The sequence below is a fragment of the Danio aesculapii genome, chromosome 11 (assembly GCF_903798145.1).
Source record: "Danio aesculapii chromosome 11, fDanAes4.1, whole genome shotgun sequence".
Taxonomy (NCBI): domain Eukaryota; kingdom Metazoa; phylum Chordata; class Actinopteri; order Cypriniformes; family Danionidae; genus Danio; species Danio aesculapii.
This window is the reverse complement of record NC_079445.1, coordinates 20925897-20951699: the sequence shown is the minus strand read 5'-3', so window position 1 is coordinate 20951699 and position 25803 is coordinate 20925897. Positions and strand designations below refer to the sequence as shown.

The following is a 25803-nucleotide window of genomic DNA, read 5'->3' as shown; positions in this document are numbered from 1 at the left end:
AGTGCAACCTGAGCACCTGAGTTGGTCGTGGAAGAGATAAACTGTACAAGTGGAGGCCGTACTTAAGTGCTGTAGTATATTTTGTTCTCTTTCATCTTAAAAATGGCAAAGCTTTTAAACATTTCGAGCTGTGTTCGAGCGCAGACACTTGCCAGAATACAAAAAACCACATACACCTGACACACAAGAGTGAGGGTGATGAAAAGCGAAAGGGATGAAAGCCTTCCATGACTGAAGGCAATGAGAGGGACAAAACTGAATTTTGGAATTAGGAGACGACAAAATGACTTCGTTTCAAACCCCGAGCTTGCTTTTGAGTGGCATTTTAATACCCCCGTTGTTTTGTATTTCTTAACAGGGTTAATGTAACATGGTTAGATGTGTTTAAAGTTACATTGCACAGAATTAATAGTTAAAATGACTACTTTAAACCAAGGACACAAACTGTCTGCTCAGGGCTTTGCTGAGGTTTGAGTGCACATGAATAAAGATGAGCCTGTAGGCAATAATGTGCTAGTTGCAATAACCCCTGTTATTCATACAACAGATTAAAATAATAGATCAGCAAGAAGAGGGAATTAATTACAACAAAAAGCCTGAGTGAGGAAAATACGCAAAATATGTTTAGGAGAAGCTAAATAAATAAATAAATAAAGTAACATGGACTACTAACTGTATTATATAATACACATACACTCACCGGCCACTTTATTAGGTACACCTTTCTAGTACCGGGTTGGACCTCCTTTTGCCTTCAGAATTGCCTTAATCCGTTGTGGAATAGATTTAACAAGGTACTGGAAATATTCCTCAGAGATTTTGGTCCATACTGGCATGATAGCATCACACAGTCGCTGCAGATTTGTCGGCTGCACATCCATGATGCAAATCTCCAGTTTCACCACATCCCAAAGATGCTCTATTGGATTGAGATCTGGTGATTGTAAAGGCCATTTCAGTACAGTGAACTCATTGTCATGTACAAGAAACCAGTCTGAGGCTGGTCCGAAACCGAATACTTCCATATTAAACAGTACGCTAAAATTAGTATGCGAGCCAAGTGGTATGTCCGAATTCATAGAATTCGAAAATCAGTGTGCGAGAAGTACCCGGATGACTTACTACTTCTGGCGAGATTCTGTAGTGTGCATCCCATGCACGCTACGCTATCCCATGATGCCCCGTGAGAGAATTCATGAATGGGACTGAAGCGACGCAACTGACGCAGGTAGGGCACGTGACCATGACAAAATGGCGGATGTAGTACGTCCGAATTCCATTCATACTTCTCACATTCATACTGTATAGAACATACTTGCAGCCTGAGATTATTCATGCTTTATGACATGTGCCTTATCCTCCTGGAAGTAGCCATCAAAAGATGGGTACACTGTGATCATAAAGGGATGGACATGGTCAGCAACAATACTCAGGCTGTGGCCTTGACATGATGCTTAATTAGTACTAATGGGCCCAAAGTGTGCCAAGAACATATCCCCTACACCATTACACGACCACCAGCCTGAACTGTTGATACAAGGCAGGATGAATCCATGCTTTTATGTTGTTGATGCCAAATTCTGACCTTACCATCTGAATGTTGCAACAGAAATCGAGACTCATCAGACCAGGCAACATTTTTCAAATCTTCTATTTTCCAATTTTGGTGAGCCTGTGTGAATTGTAGCCTCAGCTTCCTGTTCTTAGCTGACAGGAGTGGCACCCGGTGTGGTCTTCTGCTGCTGTAGCCCATCCGCCTCAAAGTTGGAAATGTTGTTGTTCAGAGATGTCCTCCTGCATACCTCGGATGCAACAAGTGGTTATTTGAGTTACTGTTGCCTTTCTATCAGCTGGAACCAGTCTGGCCATTCTCCTCTGACCTCAACAAGATACTTGCACCCACAGAACTGCTGCTCACTGGATATTTTCTCTTTTTCAAACTATTCTCTGTAAACCCTAGAGATGATTGTGCGTGAAAATTCCAGTAGATTAGCAGTTTCTGAGTTCAGAGTACTCAAAGTCACTTAATCACCTTTCTGTATCAACTGCAGAAGATCACCTTGACCATGTCTACATGCCTAAATGCATTGAGTTGCTGTCATGTGATTGGCTGATCAGAAATTTGCATTAACAAGCAGTTGGACAGGTGTACCTAATAAAGTGGCCGGTCAGTGTACACTGAAACTTGCTGTATAATTTACAGCATTAGTGCCAATTTTGGTTGCCAGTAATACTGTAAAATTTACAGTGGGCTTGTAAGTTTACTGTATTACTGCTAGTATTTACAGTATCAATGGCACAACTTACAAACACACTGTAAATTAACAATTACAACTGTAGTTTTACAGCAATAGTCTAATTGTTAATTTACTGTGAACTTGTAAATTTGACTGGCAACCAAAATTTTCAATTTTATAGCATTTTTTATAGTCTACAGCACAGAATATATACAAAATGTTGTGCATTTTTTATTTCACTTATTTATTCTGTGGAATGAATGAATCAATCGATTTCTCAATCGATCAATCAAGAAATAACAGGATTTATGCACTGTATAAGCTTCCAGTGATAGCATGTTAAACTCATTACAGTGCAATAATTAGTGCGACTATTTATCACAGATTTCATTAGTTATCATTTATCACTTTTATTGAAAGCATACAGTATATACAATTTTAAAGGGATAGTTCACCCCAAAAAATACATTTTACTCACTATTTAGTCACCTGAAGGGGGTTCCAAAACTTTGTATGTTTCTTTATTCTGTTAAAGACAAAAATATATTTTTTGAAGAAATATATACATAACTGTAACCAAAAAAAATATAATAAATAAATTAATACTATGGAAGTGAATAGTTTCAGAGCTTTCTTTAAAATGTATTATTTTGTTTACAACAGAAAAAAGGAAGCCAAACAGGTTTGGAACAAATAAAATATTTTCAGTTTGGGTAAACTATCCCTTTAATATATATATATTTTTGTGAAAACATATTAATGCTTGTCAAGAAAGATTATCAAAATTGCAGTTCATTCTTAAAATCCCATATTAATGAAAGATATCAGTATTGTAGTGTGGTCAAATGGTTATTCCATTCAAACATGCACAACACCCATACAAAACTGCATACTGGAGAAAGAGTAAGAATGATATGCTGGTGTGCAATTCAACATAACCATGGGCTAAAATCTGATTACTATTCTAGTATAATACCAATAGTTCTACCCATTTGTATGCTTGTAGGCTATTCTGAATACCTCAGTATTGCGGAGACAATGTAATCCATGAGCTATGACTGAATGCAACAGCAAGCCTCAAACTAATTTCCGGTTTTCCTCTCGAAAGTTCTACTACTAGTATAAAATGCCATATTAATGTGTCTCAAATCAATAGTTGTGTCCCAAATGATGCACTATGCACTGTGGAGTAGTGTATGAATTTATAACAAATTACAGGTCATTCTGTCACCCAGTCTGATATCCTCACTCCCACTGTTACAAAAGCTGCAACTGCTGGGTGCATGTGTTTAGCTGATAAATATAAATACATATAGCATATAATTACTGAAAGGCATGCACATCTAGTGTAATACATTATATGAAAGTTGCACCATCACTGCAGACTAGCTCTGAACATGAAAAGGGTTACATTTAGCAGCTGGAAATATGGCCATTTGTTTGATTTTGTTGGGAGAGAAGATGAGAAGAACACTGTTGTGGAATGTTTTACTCTGGCTTTACATGGCTTTTCCACCCACATCCATTTTATCCCCATATACATTATACAGACCTATTATTAAAAGTCTTTCTAGACAGTCAAACAAAAAGTATTTGGTTGGATTCTTTTGACAACAAACCTACTATCACTGTAGTGACTATACAGTCCTATACAGTTACTATTCAGTGAAAATGAGTGAATGATTCTGGTTTTCTTGTGTTGTTAGATTAACATTAAATTAAAGATTACTTTACAGTTATATGCACAAATCAATACTAACACACATTTGATTATTATTATCGATGATTGCACTGTTTATGTATATATTTAAAACATAGCTCACATGCCAAGACAAACATCTTGTCATATATTTGAGTGTATTTGTTCATTTAAGTTTATTCCAGTAGCACAAAGTGATTTATGTCTATCTGTGCTTTGCTTTTTGAATCGTAATCCACCTGGAGAACATTTTCCCTTTTTTATTTATTTATTTATTTATACTTTATATTTGTAATACAGATGCATTTTTGCCATGATGACAGTAAATAACAATTGACTAGACATTTTTCAAGACATTTCTATACAGCTTAAAGTGACATTTAACTGCTTAACTAGGTTAATTAGGTTAACTAGGCAGGTTAGGGTAATTAGGCAAGTTATTGTATAATGATGGTTTGTTCTGTAGACTATCGGAAAAAAAATATAGCTTAAAGGGGCTAATAATTTTGACCTTAAAATGGTGTTCAAAAAAATTGAAAACTGCTTTTATTCTAGCCAAAATAAAAGAAATAAGACTTTCTCCAGAAGAAAAATTATTATCAGACATACTTTGAAAATTTCCTTGCTCAGTTAAACATAATTTGGGAAATATTTAAATAATTCTGAATTCAACTATATATATATATATATATATATATATATATATATATATATATATATATATATATATATATATATATATATATATATATATATTAGAGTAATACTGAGTTGGACTGCCTTTTGCCTTGAGATCTGGTGACTGGATGCCATTTCAGTACAGTGAACTCTTTGTCATCTTCAAGAAACCAGTCTGAGAGGATTCATGCTTTATGATATGGTGCGTTATCCTGCTGGAAGTAGTCATCAGAAGATAGGTACACTGTGGTCATAAAGGGATGGACATGGTCAGCAACAATACTCAGGTAGGCTGTGGTTGATTTTCAATGGGTACTAATGGGCCCAAAGTGTGGCAAGAAAACATCCCCTACACCATTACACCACCACCACCAGCCTGAACGGTTAATACAAGGCAGCATGGATCCATGCTTTCATGTTGTTGATACCAAATTCTGACCCTACCATCCGAATGTCACAGCAGAAATCGAGACTCATCAGAGCAGGCAACGTTTTTCCAATCTTCTATTGTCCAATTTTGGTGAGCCTGTGCGAATTGTAGCCTCAGTTTCCTGTTCATAGCTGACAGGAGTGGCACCCGGTGTGGTCTTTTGCTGCTGTAGCTCATCCGCCTCAAGCTTCGACATGCATTCAGAGATGATCTCCTGCATACCTCAGTTGTAACGAGTGGTTATTTGAGATACTTTTGCCTTTCTATTATCTGGAACCAGTATGGCCATTCTCCTCTGACCTCTAGCATTAACAAGGCATTTGCACCCACAGAACTGCAGCTCACTGGATATTTTCTCTTATTCTGACCATTCTCTGTAAACTCTAGAGATGGTTGTGCGTGAAAATCCCAGTAGATCAGCAGTTTCTTAAATACTCAGACCAGCCCGTCTGGCACCAACAACCACGCCATATTCAAAGTCACTTAAATCCCCATTCCTCCCCATCCTGATGCTCAGTTTAAACTGCAGCAGATCGTCTTGACTGTGGCTACAGTAAATGCATTGAGTTGCTGTCATGTGATTGGCTTATTAGAAATTTGCGTTAATGAACAGTTGGACAGGCATACTTAATAAATGGCCGGTGCATGTATATAGGTTCAGTTATTTCACTTTAAAGGTAATCAAAATAACCTATTCATCATCATAAAAGTGAAATAACTGGTCATAAATACAAGATCATGAAAAATATCCCTTTCAAAAGAAAATTTCAGACGGCATTTATATATGTGTAATTTTCTTGATAAATGTAAACTTCATTAGTTCATTCATTTATTTGCTTTTCGGCTTAGTCCCTTTATTAATCTGAGGTGCCACAGCGGAATGAACCGCCAACTGATCCAGCATATGTTTTGGATGCCCTTCCAGCAGCAACCCATCTGGGAAGCATCCAACTGGGAAGCATCCAACACACACACTAATACACTACAGTCAATTTTAGCATACCCAGTTCACCGGTATCACATGTCTTTGGACATGTGGGGGAAACCAGAGCGAACATGGGGAGAACATGCAAACTCCACACAGAAATGCCAACTTGAACTTGAATGCCAACAGAAATACCTTCTTGCTGTGAGGCGAACGTGCTACCCACTGCGCCACCGCGTCGACCAACTTCAATAGTTGAAAAATAGAATTATTTTGCAGAATAAATGTGTTATTTATTATAATAGCACTGTTAAAGTAACTGTAATTAAACGTTAATTCATTATAAGTATTTCAAACACACTTATATAATTTATAAGTGAGCTTTTATTACATTTTTGATTCCATAAAAAAGGGGAGTATGAGCCCGACAACACGTGCATAGTTATTAATGCAAAGTCTCCAAATGATCATTCAAAGAAACCCAGCAACCATAAACAGGGATGCTTTGGCTTCACTTTTCTAAACTTCACATTAAATAAAACATCACCAGGGCCAAACTTTTAAACAGTCAACGATATCAAGACATCCTTTAAGCTATACATAAATGTCTGTATTTTCCTATAACTCCACACCACTTTACAGCGGTATATAATTTGTAATTCCTCCCTGATGTACACAAGTCGGGGCCCGTCAGCCATTTCCGCCACCTCAATCTCGCTCTGCCACAGCGGCAGGAGAACCAACTGGCAAATGAACTCACTGCAAATGTACAAGCACATAATGAGCTGCATGTTCCCTGTGCCTAAAGGTACACTTGTGACCTTCAGAAACACACACGCTGCAGTGATGTGTGTTTTCCCCGACAGCCTTTGAAGTACGACCGCTGACATTTTTCCCCTAAAATGACTTCTTCATCTTAACTGTGTTCCCACATGTCCCCTGAGTCTACAGTGCGTGGACCCTCCTGTTTGATGATACCCCACACACACACACGCAGACGAGTGGACTTCTGCCAAAATTTATGTTCACTCTTATAGTGAGACCAATGGCTTATCTATGCCTGGAAACTAAACTCAAAAAAGCATGGAGGGCTAGTATTCTATTACACAGGCGGACACACACACTAATGCACACATATACACACACACATTCCCTTTGCAACTTCTCTACCCAGGCAATATTCTGTTCTGTTATATTGTTTCTATCACATTTTCCATTAAAACTGACATTTCATCTCAATAAAGCCCTTGAGGCGGAAACCTAAACACTAGCAGAGGTAAGAACAAATGTGTGTCTCTGTGTGTGTGTGTGTGTGTGTGTGTGTGTTTGTAGGTTCTTCTAAATGCATGTGTGAATGTGTGGTACATTGAGAGAATGGAAAATGACACATACTGTCATTCTGTGAAGGTACAGGGGTTCATTATATGCAGCGTTATTGAAAGAGTAAAGCAATTACACCTGTCTGCAGTGGGGGCCGGTTATCAACGCACAAGACAATTATCAAAAGGACAAAATGAACGTCCTCGCTCATCCTCGCACCCCGTTTCTCCTCCTTTCTGACTTCTGCTGTCAATTCTCGGTGGATTCGAATCAATGGTAGATAAAAGTAATGTTAAAAATGTCACTTTAATGCACAGTGCTTCCTGTAGCTCTTTGGAAACTGTCAGAAATGTCAGCGATGGTGGACAGAGATGTTTCGAGCGGATTACCATGGTGTGCTTGTGTAATATTGTTGGTTTTTGGGTTGTAGTTTAGTTTGTAATAGATCAAGCTGTGCTTCATGCTCAGTAGTTATCATTTCTACAATGGTTGCATGTGATTTTGTCTTCTTTGGCCTGATTTGGACATAATGTTAGAAAGAATTCATGTGGTGCTCATCTGTTATTTTGCTCAGCATGAAAAAAAAAACATTAAACGCAATATGAAATATGCTACCTTTCAAAAGATGGATTTTTTTTTACTTAAATATATTTAACATTTTCAGTAAAATTCCACAGACTGCTTATTATTATTATTATTATTATTATTATTATTATTATTATTATTATTATTATTATTAATATTATTATTGTAGTTGTTATTATTGTTATTATTACATTATTATTATTATTATTATTATTGTATTTGTAGTTACAAAATAATAATAATAATAATAATAATAATAATAATAATAATAATCATTATTACATTATAGGGCTGGGCGGTATATCGAGTTCTGGGGGATATAACGATATGATTCCCCAACGCGTTGCGGGATTATCAAATATCTTTCATATCAATATGGTTTGAGGCCACACGTGTGCATTCTGCGTGAAACAGACCACTCCAAGTTAGCACACGAGCTCCACTTGCACAACTGAGTGCATGTGCAAATGAATGATTCACTCCCTAATACAAATGAGTCATACAAAAGATTTGTTAAAAATCGTTCAAAAACGACCCGTCACTACTCGCGACATAGAGGAACATGCTATGCCGGTGTTGTATCGAAATCTGACTCGCCGGACAAACCTGACTCCTCCTCGCATGCACGCACTTCACACAGCGCCTGCAGCTGTCACTGCGGTTTATCAGAAACCTTTTATCGATCATTTCTTCTGCAATTGACAGCAAGAACGAACACAGAAGCCTTGTCAAATTGACAAGCAGCACCTGAATGTGTTCAAAAGTATTAAAAACGCCAAAATGTGACAAATTTATACAGCATTTTGAAAGTGAAACCACCTCATGTTCACTGATTATAAGTTCAGCATTTATTACACGACAGTCTCTTCTTTACATTTACATTATAACACATTTATCTCTGCCTTCTGGTCTGTTATTGCATATTGACTTCAATTCCGATTATATTCTAATCATTATATTATTATTATTATTATTATTATTATTATTATTATTATTATTATTATTATTATTACATTATTATTATTTTAGTTGTAGTTGCATTATTATTATTATTATTATTGTTGTTGTTGTTGTTAATGATGAAGATGATGTTGTTGTTATAATTATTATTACAATCATTAATATTATTGATATCCCGCCTCACAGGAAGAAGGTTGCTGGTTCGAGCCTCGGCTGGGTCAGTTTGCATGTTCTTCCTGCGTGAGTTTCCTCCGGGTGCTCCGGTTTCCCCCAAAGTCCAAAGACATGTGGTATAGGTGAAATGGGTAGGCTAAAATGTCCATAATGTATGTGTGTGAATGAGTGTGTATGGATGTTTCCCAGAGATGGGTTGCAGCTGGAAGGGCATCCGCTGCGTAAAACGTGCTGAATAAGTAGCCAGTTCATTCCACTGCATTTGACCCCGGATTATTAAAGGCACTAAGCCAAAAAGAATATGAATGAATGAATGAATGAATTATCATTATTAATTAATGACAAATATAAACAAACATTAAACTGTGTAAATGGCTTTAAAAATTATTAAGCAGGGTTCCATATTAAAATGTTTTAGATACTGATGCATCTGACATCACGTAACATTAAAACATGCCCTTGGAGTTTAAACTAAAATGAAATGTAATGTACCATTTGCACAGTTTCAATAATTCAGCACAGGTGCTATAAATATTAAATTACCCTTTGTTTATTCCTAATCTAATTAAACATAAGTTATACATTTGATACTGGTAATGACTCTTGATATATTCAACATATTTGAACAAAACTTTCAAAGCTTTAGGCTACATTGCTTCTTAATATGAAAGAAATGTCCCTATTTTCTCTCTCTCTCTCTCTCTCTCTCTCTCTCTCTCTCTCTCTCTCTTTCTCTCTCTCTCTCTCTCTCTTTCTCTCTCGTGGATGAACGAGTGATCCCATATACCCCAGCAGAGTAGCTAAACCTTCATCTGTGAAGCAGACTGCTCTCTGGAGGACAATAAACACACACAAACCCACGCGCAGCCTGACAGTTTGTGTCCTCTCCTGAGCACAATACACGTGCACATATGGACACATCCAGATAGAGATATGACCGCTATTCCTCACCGCAAGCTGAAACATTCCTAGTTTTCCAGCCATTACATCTCTTTTTATTTGTTTTGATAAATATAACATCTCCAAAATGGTGGGGAAAAAAGGCTTCCTATCCCTTGGGAGCCCTCAATTTCTTGTTGCAATTTCTTCATGATTACTGCGCCTTTAAGAGTCACTTAAATCATTTCAAGCTGATTTCGAGAGCAATTGAGAGTGAAGAGAATTTGAAGCCAGTGAAATACTGTAAATATAGATGGTAAATTAATTTTTAAGTATTATAATTACCAATTTGTCTTTTTAATTTTTTTAGGTTTAGATCCACCACCCGCAATATGTTCAAACAGTTCAAAAAACGGCATTACTCATATTATTTTACAATTCAAGATCATTTAAATAAATAGTGGTGCTTCCTTCATGAATGCTTCAGTGTTTGAACGAATCACGTGACTTAATGATTTAATGACTCATTTATTCATTCATTAGTGCCATTCAGCCTCTTCACCCTATTTTATTACTCCGCCCACACAGAGCGACAGCAGATAAATAAACTCACTACAGTTTGACAAATATTGCAGCTGTTGGACAGCATAATGTACTTTTGAGAGTTTTTAGGCAAGAATGTAGTTGTTTAGATTGCAACCATGCAGTTTATTTATAAGGACAGTGTCTATTTTAAATACACAAGATGGTGACAGAGACCGCATAATAAGCCCTTAGAGAAGAAAAAAATTATTTCAAACTACAGCTGATCAAATCATTATAAATCAGGTAAGTCTCTCTCTTTTATATGTTGTAGTGCTGTATTTATACAATAGTAATCTGCTAGTGTTTGCATTGCTTTGGCTTTTTCGAGGTTAATTATCGTGATATCCCGATTGCAGCCGTTCAGCCTTATCATTTTAAAATGTCAGCAAAATCACTTGTTTTGTGATCACTTTAGATATTAGGCAAGAGAATCATTGAAATACTAGCTCTAAAATGCGATTGGTGAAGTAGCACTGTTTCTACGGTTCTGACCAGCTGCAGATGTGAATGAGTGGCAGAAGTAATTCCTCATACAAAAGGATTTTTAGACACTCAGTGTTTGATTTTCTTTTTAATTTACACAATGATGTCGTCTAACTGTAGTATAAACGCCATATTACACCACTGGTGAGACACTAAGGCAACGCATGCCCCAAAACAGTGCCAATATACAGCAATATCACACTGCTACTCATGTGATATTGCTCATATATATAATTCTAAATATTATACATTTAAAATAACAGAAACATTTCGGAAAATTTTGGAAATTATAATCACACGGGAAATTTATTTTGATCAATTGAAAACCTAAATTGAAAGCGCTTAATCTTATAGAAAATGCAGTATTCAATTAAATAATAATAATAATAATAATAATAATAATAATAATAATAATAATAATAATAATAATAATAATAATAATAATAATAATAATGTAACAGTTACTCTAAAAGCAACAGTGCCATTTATAGCAACTGTTTTGTTAAAATATACATTTTTATCACTGATAATAATTTGATGGATAAATAAATAAATAAATAAATAAATAAATCTTTATTTGAAAAGCTGTCATTTTACAACACCTGCTGCTGTCTTTACAACACATTTATTGGCGCATTTGTTTTTACCTCACGCTTAATTATGCAGTGAAGCTGTATTCAACAGTAGACGAGTAATTGTCCAACTCAGCGCAAAGGTCTTTATTCTCTTTGTGTGGAATATTGGCTCTTCACTAATCAGCCGAAAGGAAAAAAAAAATCAATATTCAATTCCTCACAAAAAACAGCAATCAGTGCATTCAAAGAGACTTTTCAAAGAAAAAAACAAACATTTTTTTTTCCTTTTTATCACAATGGAGACTTTTTCCATTAGTACACAAAACAATAAAGGCATTGTGCATTTGCAGCAAACACACGCACGGCCGTCTATTCATGCAGAATTAGACTAATGTTGCTCTGTTTTATTAGGCCACTGAACAACAGATATCCGCGTGTGCGCGATTTTATGTGCGAATCTATTTTAGTCTGATCCAATAAGGAGACGTCAGTAATGCTCAGCCCTGACAGCATGTGAAAAACGCAATGTTCCGCATCAATTACTTCCTACTGGGTCACAGAAAAGGTTACCTGGCATCGCTACCCCAAAACCAGGAAGGGTGACAGGGGTTTTTAGGGCCGGGCTCCTTTTGTGAGGTTCAGCGTAACCCGCATCACCCGTCCTCGCATTGCTGATGATGACGAGGAGGTGAAAGACAAAAGGAAGCGTCGCGAACAAAATGAGTTCAGTCAACAATTAAACGCCTCAGTCTTGCAGATTAAAAATGACAGGTGAGAACGGGGAACTGCGGGGGGAAAAGAAAAACAGAGAGAGGGGAGATGTGGGAGAGAACATAAAAGACATGTCTTTTCATTTAAAGGGATTATAAATTGGATCTGATAAGCAATTAATTGACTAATTGGCCATAGGAGAGCAGGTTATTTCCCAAGAGTTGGCTGATTTGCTTGCAGTGCTGCACTTGGGCAAAAGAAGAGTGGTGGATTCACACAGTACTTCATCCATCAAGTGTGTGAGTGTGTGTGTGTGTGTGGTCATAGCATATGTGTAAACAAATATGGAACAGAGAAATGTGGGGAAAAGCAGAGAGGTGCCATAATGAGAATCCAAAAATGGAACACTTGTGCTAATGGATGCAGTTATATTTACATTTGTCCAAGATATACAGATTAAAATAAAATAAAATAAAATAAAATAAAATAAAATAAAATAAAATAAAATAAAATAAAATAAAATAAAATAAAATAAAATAAAATAAAATAAAATAAAATAAAATAAAATAAAACCTTTATCCAAAAGTTTTATTTTAGTTAAACCATTAGTCTTGGTGTAACAATATGTAATGTTTTGGTCACTTGGACTATAATTTTTACTTCTATATGTAAAACATTTAGATTTTATTACATTTAAATGCAAACATATATATGTACATATGAATTATATTTTATTCAGACTTTGATATATTGGTGTAAGTAAAACTAGATAGCTACATTTGTAGCCATTAGCTTTATATAACCTAGCCAAGTTTAAAAAATAGCATAGTTTAGCATGTGGCTAGCAAAACTTAGACACAAGATTAATATGCTTAGCACATTATTAGCATGTTTTATTATATTGTTACTAGAGCTGCACGATTAATCGAAAAAAGATCTCGATTTGACCCTACACACGATCTTAATTCAGCTTTTTCTACGATTCAGCCAATTATATTTTCAAGGTCAGGACAGAAGCAAGGCAGTCGCACAAATCTTCACAGCAACATTGACACCTTCAAATGGCGTTAAAAGTGTCACATACTGTATTTATAAGGTATAATTCACTGAAAAATGTCATTTCTGTCTTCATGTAATGAAGTATTCGGGGGAATACTTCTGAGAACCAGTGTTGCCAGATGTAACTGACTGTTTCCAGCCTAAAATCCGCTGAAATCTAAAAAGCATCGCCCAACAATCTGTAGTCTTATTGGGAGATCACAACTGTTATAAGCGTTTGTATATGGAAATCAGGAGCTATGGCACCTTTTTGGTGGGATCACAACAGGTTTATAAGTAAAGACCAGGGCTAGCGAACACTCCGTTACAAAACTGCCCAATTTTAACTACCCACCTATGTCATTTTTTACCGGCAAAAATACATTTCAAGAGTTCACACTTAGATATGCTTAGCATTTAAAGCAGGTTTGGCATGCTGTCCCAGGAGAGAACCCTGAGCTCGGAAATATTTGAGCCCAGGGCTCCTGTCCAGTCAATAAGCATATCAGGAGATCCGAGATCAGGTAGGTCTCGAGAGCTCCCCCTTTAGAAAAGGGAGGAAAAGGAGGAGATGGGGTGGAAGGGGGGATTCTTCCAAAACGAAGATAGAGCAGTAGGAAGAAAATGATCCATTTATAGTAAACTAGGATCACTCTGATTGGATTATTACTGATTACAGATGAGCGGCCAGTCGTGCTCAATCATATCACGTGCTCCTCTCGAAATTAGTTTATGAAACTTCACTTAAAACTGCACAATCTGGCAACATTGCCGAGAACACGCGGGTGCTCGTCTATGACGCCTACTTTAGTGAACAGAAGCTGCATAGGCTTTGGATAACAGGTAATGAAGTTGTAAATAACGTTCAGTTTGCTGCACAGAGCGATCATTTGAGGGCCATGCAGGAGGTTTGATTTGCATGTATGTTTTTTTCTCACAGTGATGGCAGCTATGAGCCGCATTCGGAAGTGAAAGTGAAACCTGTGCCCACATCATTTAAATGATCATATCGCATTTTACAGTTATGATTACGACAAACATTTGATGTTTTTTCTTTCGTAGTGAACAAAAAGTGTTGTGCATGAAAATAAATATTTACTGTGTCAGTATAACAACCCTAGCCTATATATAATGTTATAAGAAATCTGATAATGACAAAATTCTAATTTTACCAGCGAAAACAAATGGTCTAATAATGTTGTCAATGGCAGATGACAAGCACAAGTCTCAATCATAATAAATCAACTTTATAATTATGAATAGTTACATTCAGATATCATCATTTTACTGTGAATTAACAAACAGGACATATTGAAAGTCTGTTCAAGTCCACCATAATGACTGTACAAAGTGTAGCATTTTAAGCAACAGTATACCTAAACACAGGCCTAATATTATTATTGTTTTTTTACCATATGTTTGAGAATCAACAATAATAAAAGGCTAATCATACTAACCTTTATTTTACATTTACAGAAAGGTGAGAAATAATCGTGATCTTGATTTTAAGCAAAAAAAAAAAAATTGTGATTCACATTTTTGCCAGAATCTTGCAGCTTATTTTAGAACTTGCTGAAAAATGTATATAAGATTGTTAAATGTGATTATCGTGTTTTAAATCATTATTAGCATATTTTAGCATTTGGCACAGTTTATGTTGTTAAAATGTTTCTTACATTTAACACATGACCTACAAAATGTATGTTTCTAGCAGGTTGCTTCCATGAATTAACATATTGCTATCATATTTTAACATTAAAAAAATTAGCCACTGGGAAATATGTCAACTATGACTATTAGTATCATTAGTATAATTTCTATTGAAGTGTGAATGATATTGCTGCATCCATTTTCACTAATTTAAAGTTTAAAAATATCTACATATGTTTGCTTAGCAGTGCCTGTTTTTTATGAATTAATTTCAATTAGATGAAATTACAATAGACTAAATTGAATTAGATTATATAAAAAATGTTATTAAATCAAATTAAACTTTACTTAAGACTTAACTTTAAAATGACTTTCGATATCAACCAGACAGTCAACAATATTGTGATATGAATCTGCTTATACTGCCCACGCCTAATGTGATCATATGCCAATGCAAAAGAAAACATCATGTGCAAATTTCTCCCAATACTTGGGGCTTTTTAACTGTGCAGTGCTTAACTGGGCTCCAGTGTGCATTAAATTCAAAACATGGAACATTTGGTCTTCGTCTATATTAATACCAACCGTTTTTCAAAATTCCATATTTCTTTAGTGCATTTGCCCAACTATTTGCTGGCAAGCATCCTCGGCTGGTTCCAAGTGCCTGTTAGTAAACAGAATGATCACATTATCCAAAGCCATCTGCTAATATGTAAGAATGTGACATTCATCGTGAGACTGATCTGGCAGGCTTCCTGTCACGCTGTCGGTCATTGAGGACAGCCTCTGTTGAACATCAAATGCTACACCTAGGGTTAGGGAAAGCACTAAGAATAATTTGTTTCAAGTATGCCCTGACCGTTTTTAATCACAAACACATCAAATGTGTCACATAAATATAGCACATTGGAAATTAAACGAATTAATATTGATGAATTTAAACACCCTGCATGCCAGACTGAAAACTTTCGATGTCAATCACACAGGCTGGAAATATATCACTTCTAAAATAGCTATCTCTCTTGCTCTTCCTTGATATTTTTCCTTCCAGCCCCATGACAGGTTGATCCACAGCCATTGGCTGCCATGTGCTTGTCTATAACTCATGAGTCAGCAAAAATGTTGGCGGACAAACCCAAAACACTCTTCGGTTCTTCCCCTTATTAGACCCAGAAAGAAAGCCACCTTTTCCATAATTAGTATGTGGTGTTACTTCAAATTGTAGGTAGCATTAGCATGTTTCAGAATATGACTAGCATGTTAAGTCTATTGTAATTATATGTTAAGAGCATTGTTTTAACATAAATTATAATAGTACCGACATGTTTTTTTACTAACATACTGTTTATTTGTTTTATACTCTGTTGGCATAAATTAGCATGTTGTGACATGTGGCTAACATGTTTTATCAAACTCCTAGCATGTTTTTAAAATCATTCTCGCATGTTTAAAACATGGCATGTACGAAAAATCTTGCCAGTCTTACAATATTGATGGCACATCTGGAACAGTATTAACATATTGCTAACATGATTTAGCATAAATTAGAACACTGATAGTCTGTTTTGATGAATGCGTAAATTAATAAGTTGGCACTAGAATGTTTCTAGCTTGTTCTAGCATCACTGTTAGCAAAATAGCAAACAGCTAGTAGCATATAGCTAACATGTGCAAACTACTAGCATGAATTTTGGTGGTAGCATGTTTCTAACATTTTGCTTGGATGAATGAACGTGGTTAGCATGTTTTAAAACACTAGCATGACAAAGCATGTTTGTATAACAATAATGAATCACATGTCAGAGGTCCTCATTGCATTATTAATATAATTTCTATTGAAGATAAGCAAAATACAGCTATATACATTTTCACACTCTCTTGCTCTTTCACTACACTTCCTGTATAATTCCACAACCAGTGGTTGCCATGTTCAAATCTAAAACTCATAAGTCAACAAAAATGTTGGCAGGCAAGCCCAAAACACTCTTCGGTTCCTCCTCTTATGAGACATTAGCACTATCCCAGAGAGAAAGCAATCCTTCTGCATTAATTAGTTAGTATGTGATGTTACTTTAAATAGTTGGTAGCGTAGCATTAACATGTTATAGTATATTACTAACATGATTTGCTTATAGTTATCATGTGTTACAGCATTGATAGAATGTTTTAACATGAATGAAGATGTCACTAGCATGCCTTTTGATTGCTTGGATTTATTAACATACATGTTTGCATGTTTTTTAACTCTGTTAGCATAAATTAGCATGTTGTAAAAAAATCTCTTGCATGTTTAGCACGTCATGTATGAATTATGTTGCTAGTGCTGCATGTCTTATAATATTGATGGCATGTTTGTTACATTAACATATTGTTAGCATGGTTTAGCATAAATTGAAACACTGATAACCTGTTTTGATGAATGCATAAATTAATCAAGTTGGCACTAGAATGTTTCTAGCATGTTCTAGCATCACTGTTAGCAAAATACCTAACAGCTAGTAGCATATAGCTAAGATGTTCAAACTACTAGCATTTTGCTTAGATAAATGAACATGTGGTTAGCATGTTTTAAAACATAGCATGAAATAGCATGTTTGTACAACAATAATAAGTCACACGTCAGCTGTTCTCACTGCAATATTAATATAATTTCTATTAAAGGTAATCACAATACTGCTACATCTATTTTCACACTCTCCTTGTTTCACTATACTTTTCCTTCCACAACCATTGCCATGTTCACGTCTATAACCCATAAGTCAGCAAAAAATGTAAACAAAATCAAAACCCCTCAGATTCTCCCCTCATCTCCCCATAATACCTCACTGCTAACCCGGAGAGGAGAATGTTATCATGAAATCACTCTGCTTTAATTAGTTATGTGGCGTTACTCTCTTCAGATCTTGTCTCCTGCTGCTCTCAGCGTGAGACTGAGCTGCTCAGATTAAAGTGTGTGTCTGTGTGTGTACATATGTGTGCATTAGTGTCGTGTGTACGTGTCCTTCAAATTAGATCCACTCATGCATCATTAAGCAGTTGCCGGCATAGTTATTGCAGGATATGTTACATTTAAATTAATTTCAGACCCATAATACAATGACAAGCCAGTACACACACACACACTCAGACTTATACAGTTCTGAATTAATTGCCTGGTGAGTTGAGGGAATTTAAACGGAACAGTAAATTTAACTTGTCTGACCCATAAGGTCATGAAATTTCTCAGTGCGTTTTACACAGTTTTAGTAGGTAATGTTCAAGAGTTGTTGGGTTTCAATGTTTTGTTTTGTTTATTTTTTTAAGTTAAAGAAATGTGCACAAATATACCTCAATCCCAAACAGTATTTGTAAGGACGTGGGATCTGTCTATACATGTCTATAAAGTTATTTTAAAAAAGCTGAGATGAAACTGAGGTGTGATTAAATTGAATTACATTTAATTTAATTAAACTGTGTTAAAGCAGTTGTATTATATCTTTCGTTTAATACATACTGTTATATATACAGTATAAAAAAGCTAACAATAACTCAAGTATATTTGCATGTACTAAAGTAATCAATGAAAAGACTAATCACTGTGCTCAAATTCACACATAACCATTGCTCTTTAAATTAAGCAACGCAGTCATAGCCTCTGGAACAACTTAGTATATATTGAAGAATAAAACTAATTTGGAATAACATGCACTGATGAACTGTGTAGTCACACATATTGAAGCAAATAGGTTCATTTTTATCTCATTTTGATTTGGAGGTCGGACTGATGTGTTCAGTGACCTTGTTTGCAGTAAACTTCGGTCATTTCTAACTTTTTACCACAAAGAACTGCTTCTCAAATCCTGCTGCAACAAAAGACCTTAAAAAAATAACCATGGTTTAAATTCAGATAAAAAAAAACATAGTTGAACAATGGCTGTTTCAACTGTCAAAAGGCGTACCGAACCGAACCGTACCATACCATTTTTTCGGCACCCTATCGAAAGGGTACCAAACGGCAGAGCTAGACGTGCAGCTGAACGCTATTGGTTTACAGAGAGGCGTCATTCGCTTACGCAACAAGCCAGAATGAAAACAAAAAACCCACCATGTTTAAAATACACAGACAGCCGAGAGATTATAGTGGAATTATATATACATAGAATAACAAGCCATAGTCGATCCGGGCTCAAACAAACCTTGTCGTCGTCTTGATGAACATCCACAAAGCCATGGAGTAGAGTAGAATCTACCCTGTGCCTCGTAGTTTTTTACGGCAGTCTGAAGTGCGAGCGGTTTCACTTTCTTCCTTGCGCTCGCCGCGCGTCTAACTTATATCTGAAATAATACACTTCTTGAGATGATGATAATAATATGCACTTGATTATTGACGTGCTTTTGAAACCCGATCCTGTCAGACACTGACAAACGCGAGAGTGAAGCGCAAAAAAGCAAATGAGAAGCCGGAAAAAGGAGCACATTATTTTTCAGCAAACATGAACAAAATGCCATGGATAACTATTATCTTCACCTTTTGGACTAATATGAACTGGGAATTATGGAATTACTCTCTAACAGAGGCTCCATGTGCTGCTGAAGATTACAGACACAGATGAGAGGTTTTCACTGACTGTAGGCTATATTTTGTGTTGTTTTTGAACCTAAATAAGGATGAAATGTCTGCTATATGTAGTTCTTCTGTAGTTGGTAACATATCGGAGACTGTAAGGGGCTGTATGTGTTTATATATGTTCATTTATTTATTTAATATAATTACAGACGTTACAGTTTCGCACTGTCATTGATCTGCAGTTATAATCAACTCATGTTCATAGAAAAGTTAGTAATAAAGATTTCTACACAAGTATTTATGTGTGTAAAGCATCTGTTTTGTGAGAAGTGCTTCTCATATGATATGTGAGCGACCTGTACAGCTTTATTGTAGACATTTCCTCGAGCGAGAATGACGTCGACTGAAGCTTTCTGTCTTACACCACGCCCACCAAAAGGGTACCTTTGTTAGTGGAAACGCAAGCCTGATAAAGGTGACCCGTACCAACCCGAACCGTACCGTATCGTACAAGTCAGCGGAAATGAACCATTATTCATCAGGGGTCGTCACAGCAGAATGAACCACCAACTTTTCCAGCATATATTTTACACAGTGGATGCCCTTTCAGCTACAACCGAGTACTGGGAAACATCCATACACACTCCTTTACACACATACACTACAGCCAATTTAGTTTATTCTATTCACCTATTTCGCATGGCTTTGGATTCTGGGGGAAACCGGAGCACCCAGAAGAAATCCACTCAAACACGAGGAGAACATGGAAACCCCACACAGTGACAGTGCTAACTACTGCGCCACCGTGTCGCCTTAAAAAACATTCCTTCAACAATTTTACTATATATATTTTTTTTTAAAGTAACAATGCTTTACAACAATGCTTGCTCACAACAATCATACACATGTGTATTTGTCTATGTGAGTTGTGTAATAATAAGTAAAAAGATGAACAAAGCAACATTTGCCAAATGATTTTGATATTTGAAAACAAAAATAAACATTTCCATACTCCTACAAGACTTTGTACCTTTTAAAAATCATTATTAGACTCACCCTTAACTGCCCATAGGCCATGTTCGGACTTTAATCCTGTAATTGAAAGCATTTTTAATATTGCTTAGTGCACCTTTAATTTCTATAAGAGATAATCTTCATCGACTGATATTAAACTGTATGTTTTAGATCTTTATTAATTTAGTGGCATGCTGTCCCATGCCAATAAATTAATCATATCCGTTTAAGAAATCTAATGAATAAATAGCCGCATGTGCTAATAGGCTAATGCTAATGGATGTGCTAATATGATTATGTGTTAATGCATTCATCGTTGCGACAGCAACATAAACACAGTTTAATCTTGTAAATGGTCCAGTAGACTGAAAGTTTTAAAATAGAGTATGCTATGAAAATCATTAAAGAAGAAAAAGCTTCTGTGTTTGGTGATCTGACCCTTTAAATGTTTCCCAGCCCACCTCCTCAAGGTAAAGGAACAGAACCTCAGCTCTGGGTTTTCAAGCTCATAAAAACTACATTGTTTTCCACTTGACATAAATACCACCTGAAGACCACCCCTGTGGTGGAGCTGCGCAGCACCGCAATGCTGTCTGAGAAACATATCAATTAGATTCCCAAACTGTAGTGAAACAAAGCACTGGAGGCAGCCTACTCTCAACACAACAGCAGCAAATTAACAACACATCTCCACCCACTCTTTACTGTCTGTTTAGATATGGAGCAGGAGGAAGACAAAGGAATGAGGAGGAGAGAAATAGTGAGAGATCCTCTGTGCTACTGAAGTCATGCCTGCTAATGGTATTCCATTACCATTAATGGCAGGCAGTCCCTGTGAAGACCCGCTATTTGCCACCAGGCAATTCCTCACTGTTTGGGTCTGCCATTGACAACGTGAACATTAAACAATATCTCAAGCATGGCCGCAGAAGAAGTAGCAGGAGACCAAAACTGATAAAAGAGCAGATGTTGTATCTGCACTGCAGGAGAATCATTTAATGGACTGGACGGTGGAAAATTTATTGTGTATTGTTTCGGTAGCTGTATAGACTGATTTCACGCGGCCACTATTTTAAACAGTGAAATCGAGGCTGCGGTGGGAAGAAACCCGGAAGTATCGCCTGAGTCACACAGGAATGTTGTGTACCTGGCTGAATATCTTATCAGTGAAGAGAAAGTGACACAAATTTATACTTTCACCACCTTTCGAGTGACTCAAAGTTCTGTTGTGAATGAATAGGGAAAATAAAAAGGGATATTGGACGTCATTTTCAGCTAAGTTAAGGGAAATGGCACTAGTTAGCTAACGTTTTCTTTCCCAAACACACATTTTAGATGCCATTCATCAAACTCAAGTTAATGAACTGATTCTTTCACTATATTAGACTTGTTACAATACAAAATTTCGGTACTAAAATAAAAAAAAAGTCCATTCCCCGTTAACATTTAAGGCACTGTTTATGGCGTTCTTAAACACCACTGATTTGTCATTGTGTTCACGTGCTCAACAGAAATGATTGTGACTGGTTGTGAAGATCATCAGTTCACACCACTTCACCGATGTTTACCGAGCGCAAACACAGATGAGCGATCCGCTGATGAATCCACTGATCTTCACGGCTTTAAACGCTCTAATGTCCATGTATCTGTGTTTGCACTCAGTGAAGAGCGGTGAACTGATGACCTTCACGGCCAATCACAGTCATTTCTGTTGAGCACTGGTGACTACTATGGCAAATTAGCACTGTTTATGAGCGTGCTCAGCGGCGCTTAAATGTTTGCGGGAAAAGGACGTTTTTAAAACTTCAGTACCGGGACAACACTATTACAGACAACACGAGAGTGCTGCATTGATTTATCGCTCACCGGGTTACATAGGTTGAAGCTGGGAAGCGTCCCCACTGTGTTTACCTGCTGCCATGAACTAAAGCCTAGGAGGACACTTGGGCGTATTACTCTGAAAGAGATTGTAATGTTGTTTGATGCCTAATATGCTGTTAATTGTTTAAATTAAACTGAACTGAATGATATTAAAGTGATGTTTACACCATATTTGCATTTTGAAATCGCAGCACCACTGGGGGTTTGTAGTACACAGCATGTTGTTGCAATTTTTACAGTGCTGATCCTCTACTTCCGGGTTTCTTCCCACTGCAGCCTCACTTTCATGTTTTAAAATGGCAGCCACATGAAATAAGCGTATTGATAACCGCATTCATTCTAATGGCCATGCCACTTCAGTTAGAATGAGAAATTTGTATTAGAGTGAGAAATATTATTTGTAATAAACAACTAAATATTTTGCAACAAACATCTGGTTTCTCTTATTCAGCATGTTTTAATATGAATCTTTTCAGACTATAGAACAGAAAAATACAATTATAAGCTTCTAGAAGAAATTCAGGTAGCACTTTAGCTTAAGCAACAATTCACATCATTCACTACTGGCTTATTACTTGCCTGTTGTTTCGATATTAACGGTGTATTAGCATTTATAAAGTATGATCTCATTTTACAGTCTTAATTCTACTCAATACCTAAACCCAACTAACTATTAAGCCTCATTCACACTACTAGCAACTCGCAGCAGCAAAGCAACAAATGACCGCTCATTTCAACGGAGAGTGAGCGACTTCCAGCGACCTCCGTCTACCGTTGGCGACCAGGTGGGCGTGTCTAGCGATGCAACAAAGTTGAGAATCCTTTAACTTTATGCAAATGAAGAGTGACTTTCTTGAGCGATAGCCAATAGGAGCACCAGTAGAGCTAATGTGATCCTCTCTCTGCTCGCTCAGAGGGTTGTATTCTCCATGCTGTAGACCTACACAGACCTACGTTTACAGCAGATCACCATCCAGAGCGACAGGCAGCTACAAAGTCACTGCTAGTGTGCATGAGGCATTAATAAGCAGCTAATTAGTAGTTTATAAAGCTAAAAGTCTTAGTTAATGGTTTGTTAATAGTTTGAATTGTACATTAAAATAAAGTTAGACCGAACTTCAGACCAGTTTTGTTTTATTCATGAAAAACAGTGACACAGTGGAGATATGGTAATGGAAACACAGCAATGTCTTCTTCTACAGTATGTTAATGTCACTGACAAACTCCATCATACGGATATCGCAAGACATTTTCATTTCAAGCATTGTCACATATTAATAACACGAGATCTCGTCACAACCCTATAATTATATATAATTCACTGCTATTACTATAGTAAGTACATGTAAAATAAAATTACCCTGAGACCTGATGTTGTGCAAGAATGAGAAATCAAAAAAAGAATTCGGGTCGCAGAAAATGTGAATAATTGAAATTCACCTCCATTAATCAGCATAACTCGAGGGTCATTATGTTGACATTGTTTAATTATTTATAACAGCTCAGTCTGGAAGATCTGTGCTACATATCTGAAATGACAGCATGTCATTCCCCTTTAAAATGTACCCGTCAGTGGCTCGTCTCGTCTCTCCCATCTCGAGCTCTCTGTTTCCCCCCCTTCATTTTTTCACTCTTAAAGTCCCCTATTGATCTACAACTGGCTGCCACAGCACAGGCAAGCACTTTTCCTCTATTTGTCACTCTCTCCTTCTCTCTTCCTACCGCTCCGCAGTCTTTTCTGGTAGTTTTTTTTTTTCCCCTCGTTCCCGACATCTGAGCCAACAATCAATGCAGTTTCATTCCGGTGAGGAACAAATGGAATTCCAGCTGAGAGAAAGATAGTGAAAGTTAGTGTGGAGGCATGCATGCACACATATGCACGAGCACATCCAGGTCTGACAGGCAATTTTAGACACGCAAACACCCACGTACGCCCACAGTGGCTTTATTCTGATTAATAAAGAAGGGAGATAGTAACAGGTGTTATCGAGCTTGAGTTTCACAGTATAGAACATATTTAATGACTATGTCTCTTGGTTTGGTTGGGGCGAATTGCATGATTGAACTGAATACTAATGAGGAATGGAGCCCTCAACAGAAAGCTGCTACAGCTAACTTGCATTTAAATTGGTCTTGTAGAGAAACTATAAATTAACAGACCTGACAGTTCCCGTCTGCCTAAAATAAACTATATGTCTTTTAACTAACACAGCTATGTGCAAAAACTGTCACCGACAACAACATTGTAAAAGTAGTTTATTATTTTTTTGCAAAAATATATTTATAATTGAGTGATTTATGCATTATTTGCATTGTTTAATAAATGCTTGATTATAAATATGCAGAGCACAGATTGAAAAAAATATGCAAAATTTCCTTTCTGCTGTCCTCAGCTCGTTGTGTTATGGAATATGTTGTATTGTGAGGAATTATAATTAAAACAGCATGAAGGGCAAAAATTTGCTCATCAAATAAAATTACTCTTATGTGTGTGTTATTGTTGTCACAGATGTCAAAACATCAACCAGCAACAACACAACTCATGTTTCGTTTGCATTTACGTGTTTCTGTCACTTTCTTTCTAATCAAAGTGACAAGTGCTTGGAAATACTCAGTGGCAATAACTTTTAACAGGTTAAGCCTGGTGCAATCGTTCTATCCAATAGAATAATGTAATCTTGATCTTCTGAAGTAGTAATTTTTTGGACCTTGATCTCTGCTCTGTCAACATTTGATGTTTAAAATGTGTTTTTGATACTTTTATTGACACTTTCAGTAGTGTGAATATTTCAGTTGTGACTATCCCATAGACTTTTATTGACACTTTCAGTAGTGTGAATATTTTAGTCGTGACTATACCCCACAGACTTTTATTGACACTTTCAGTAGTGAGATTATCTTAGTTGTGGCTATCCCATAGACTTTTATTGACACTTTCAGTAGTGTGAATATTTTAGTCGTGACTATACCCCACAGACTTTTATTGACACTTTCAGTAGTGTGAATATTTTAGTCGTGACTATACCCCACAGACTTTTATTGACACTTTCAGTAGTGAGATTATCTTAGTTGTGGCTATCCCATAGACTTTTATTGACACTTTCAGTAGTGTGAATATTTTAGTCGTGACTATACCCCACAGACTTTTATTGACACTTTCAGTAGTGAGATTATCTTAGTTGTGGCTATCCCATAGACTTTTATTGACACTTTCAGTAGTGTGAATATTTCAGTTGTGACTATCCCATAGACTTTTATTGACACTTTCAGTAGTGTGAATATTTTAGTCGTGACTATACCCCACAGACTTTTATTGACACTTTCAGTAGTGAGATTATCTTAGTTGTGGCTATCCCATAGACTTTTATTGACACTTTCAGTAGTGTGAATATTTCAGTTGTGACTATCCCATAGACTTTTATTGACACTTTCA

General features: G+C 36.4%; 1 protein-coding gene across 1 annotated transcript in view; it reads right to left on the bottom strand.

Moving 5' to 3' along the window:
- cdh4 (cadherin 4, type 1, R-cadherin (retinal)) overlaps positions 1–25803 on the bottom strand; it is a 435394-nt gene that overhangs the window by 289759 nt on the left and 119832 nt on the right. The window lies entirely within an intron of this gene.